Genomic DNA, 3,673 nt, shown 5'->3' on the forward strand with positions numbered 1-3,673 from the left:
ACAAGCCTGAAGGAGCAAGAAACCCCTGCTCTTTTTTCACCCCTGAGGAAACTGCCCTGCTGGTGAGGGGGGTTGCGAATGAAAAATATTGCCTGCCACATCAGTAAACAAAGGAAGTTGCAGCCGTCAAGCCACTACAGTCAAACCGACAGTGAGCCCTGAGGAACTCAGGACAAAGACTAATGGGCTGCCCACTGGCAAGCCCTCAGCCACTCCAGTCACCCCCAGCAACGCACTCTGGGGGATTCAGGATGGAGAAGCAAGGGATACTGGCCCTGGATAGCTAAGGCGCATGTCAAAAGAACGATTTCAATGAACTCAAGCTCTTGGATCTTCCATAGGCAGAAAAGTGCTAAATTCATTAACACGAGGTACCTGATTTTCTTTAATAGTCAGCTTTTCAAGTTCAAGTTACCTGATTTTTATTGCAAAACTCCTATTGATGCTTTTGAACTGTGCTGTTGGAGAAGACTCTTGAGAGTCCCTTGGACTGCAAGGAGATCAAACCAGTCCATCCTAAAGGAAATCAGTCCTGAAGGGAGGACAGATGCTGAAGCTGAAACTTCAGTACTTTGTTGACTGACAAAGAGCTGACTCCAAGAGCTGACTCATTGGAAAAGACCCTGATGCTGGGAAGGATTAAAGGCAGGAGAAGGGGATGACAGAGGATGCAATGGTTGGATGGCATCACCAACTCGATGGACATGAGTTTGAGTAAGCTCTGGGAGTTGGTGATGGACAGGGAAGCCTGACATGCTGCAGTCCATGGGGTCTCAAAGAGTCAGACACGACTGAGTGACTGAACTGACTGAACTATATATCTTGGCTCCTCCCTTACCTCTTGGGAGCAATCCCTTAGAGCTACCTATCTGAGAGACTGCCTCCTGGGCTTGGAGTTCTCAGAAAGACTGCCAAATAACACAGTTCTCAACCTTTACATGTGCTTTTTTTTTTTTTTTTTTTCCAGTTGATCAGGAAAGGCAGGAGAGGGCAAGGAGGAAGGGGTCAAGCCTCTGTCATGTTGTCAACCCTATCCCTTTTTCATGCCTGAACCTTCTGCTCTGAGCTCTGCCCTCAGCACTAATGTGGTAAATTTACAGGAAACACAATTGAGCAGACATCCCCTTAACACTCTGCAGAGTAGGGTGCCGTTCCGCTCCACCTCGATGCGTGAATCCCAAACTCCGCCAGGATTCTTGCCCCAGAGACTCTCGGTGGTCAGTCGTTGGCAGCCATTGGGACCTTGTAAGAACCTTGTATATGTTCTTCCAACCTCTTGGGAAATAACCTTTGTGGGCATTAGAAAGTAAGAGTATTTCAAGTTCTCTTCCTGAGCCTCTTAGGCAATATGAGAAGCTAAATAGCAATTCTAGGGATGGATGCTGGTTTGGCGTTTCACCCACAAAGGGAAGGATGTCCTGTCATGCCCACCCAACTGGGAACATGAAGGTCCTGCCTAGAAAAAGAGAAGGATCAACTCTGGGCAGCTCTGGGCCTGCAGCAGGCGTCATGTTCACAACCAAGTACTAGGGTAGATGGAGTACAGCAGTGGGTTAAAGAGATCATTTATCTTTCTGTCGATGACAGGCATGAGCTTTGGCCCAGGGCCCAAACTTCTTATCCTTGAAAAACACATTTTACAGATTGCTGGCAAAAACAGGCAACCCAGATTAAGCCGCCAGACCTAACTATTTTCGATCTTCCTCCTACTCTTCTTGAAAAAAAAAAAAAATGAGATAAAGATTTTCTGCTTCTTCCCGTTCTCTCCCCCCACCCGCAAAAGACAATGAGAACCACCAAAAAGAAGGCAGGGGCTCTGTTGGGGGTTTGCTCCCCTCCGGAAAGCCCACTTCAGGCCAGTTCAATAAGGAGAAGAGTACTTTGCATTTCAGAAGAATTCTTTGATTTCTAATAGGATTCTTTCAAACGATAGATTCCTTAGGACATTTAAGGATTCATTTACAGACCATTAATTCACTCATCACAGAGGCTGAAGGGCAGAGAAACTCTGAGCTGACATTTTGGAGGTGCCACCTCAAAGGGTGATTCAAGCAGAAAGATAACGTGCTTTGAAATGATAATGTGAAATAATGGGGACAAGTATTTGTTTCATAGGGCACCATTTTAGGAAAACATTTATGGTATAAATATACCGATGATGTAATTAATATTTCAATGAGGGGCAACCCTCAGTTGTCACTATAAAAATTTTCTCAAAACCATCACATAGATCATCATAAAACATGTTTCTGCCTGGTGGGTTATATTTTATATCATGAGATCAGGGTTATAAACTTGGGAGTTACATTCCTAATTAGGGATTTGACATCAAACACATCAGATATGATTGATGATTTCTGTCAGAAATTGCAAAAATAATTCTAAACTCCGTGGTCATTGTAAGTAGTAAAGTCGTGCCCCAAGTACTATAAAGGTACTCCATGCATCCCAATGGTTCCCTGTGGTTGTTGCTCAGTCGCTAAGTCATGTCTGACTCTTAGCAACCCCATGGACTGCAGCCTCTGTCCACTATCTCCCTGAGTTTGCTCAAACTCATGTCTATTGAGTCGATGATGCCGTTCAATCAGCTCATCCTCTGTCGCCCCCTTCTCCTTCTGCCTTTAATCTTTCTTAGCATCAGGGTCTTTTCCAATGAGTCAGCTCTTCGCATCAGGTAGCCAAAGTATTGGACTTTGAATTTTAGCTCAGTTCTTCCGGTGAATATTCAGGGTTGATTTCCTTTAGGGTTGACTGGTTTGATCTCCTTGTAAACCAAGGGACTCTCAAGAGTCTCCTCCAGCACCACAATTCAAAACTATCAATTCTTTGGCACTCAGCCATCTTTATGGTCCAACTCTCCCATCATTACACGACTAGTGGAAAAACCATAACTTTGCCTATACAGACCTTTGTCGGCAAGTAGTCCCTTGTACGGAGAAGGCAATGGCACCCCACTCCAGTATTCCTGCCTGGAAAATCCCATGGATGGAGGAGCCTGAAAGTCTGCAGTCCATGGGGTTGCTAAGAGTCGGGCACGACTGAGCGACTTCCCTTTCACTTTTCACTTTCATGCATTGGAGAAGGAAATGGCAACCCACTCCAGTATTCTTGCCTGGAGAATCCCAGGGACGGGGGAGCCTGGTGAGCTCCGTCTATGGGATCACACAGAGTCGGACATGACTGAAGCAGCTTAGCAGTCCCTTGTAGCTGCCCCTCAACCTGCTGATCCCTTGACCACTGACTACTGATTGATTCCATGTCATTATACTAACGTGACGTGGAGAAGTATTAGGTGCACAGATCTTAGGTACAGCTAGTTGGAATCACAGCAGGGACTTATATAGCAGGTTTTCTTTTTTCTCCTAAGTTGTTCACTTTCCATGTATCAGTGTCCACCCTTTGAAGCATGGCCCTGGCCGGGGTGGACTTAGTATTTGCTGGCATTTTCAGGGGATGCTGCTTTAAAAATACACATTCTAGCCTCCTAGATTCCTTTTTTGGGTTGCTCTTTCTAAATCTGTTTATCTGTATGGAAACTGAGGGCTACACAAAGTTCTCAAGAAAATTTTAATCATGACTCATACAGAAGTACAAAGTGGGTTACGATGTAAACATGACCCAAAACACTGACACTTAAAATAAACATTGATTTTGCAATACTACAATTTGTTTT

Source organism: Bison bison, unplaced genomic scaffold (genome assembly GCF_000754665.1).
Source record: "Bison bison bison isolate TAMUID 2011002044 unplaced genomic scaffold, Bison_UMD1.0 scf7180017864162, whole genome shotgun sequence".
NCBI classification, from domain to species: Eukaryota; Metazoa; Chordata; class Mammalia; order Artiodactyla; family Bovidae; genus Bison; species Bison bison.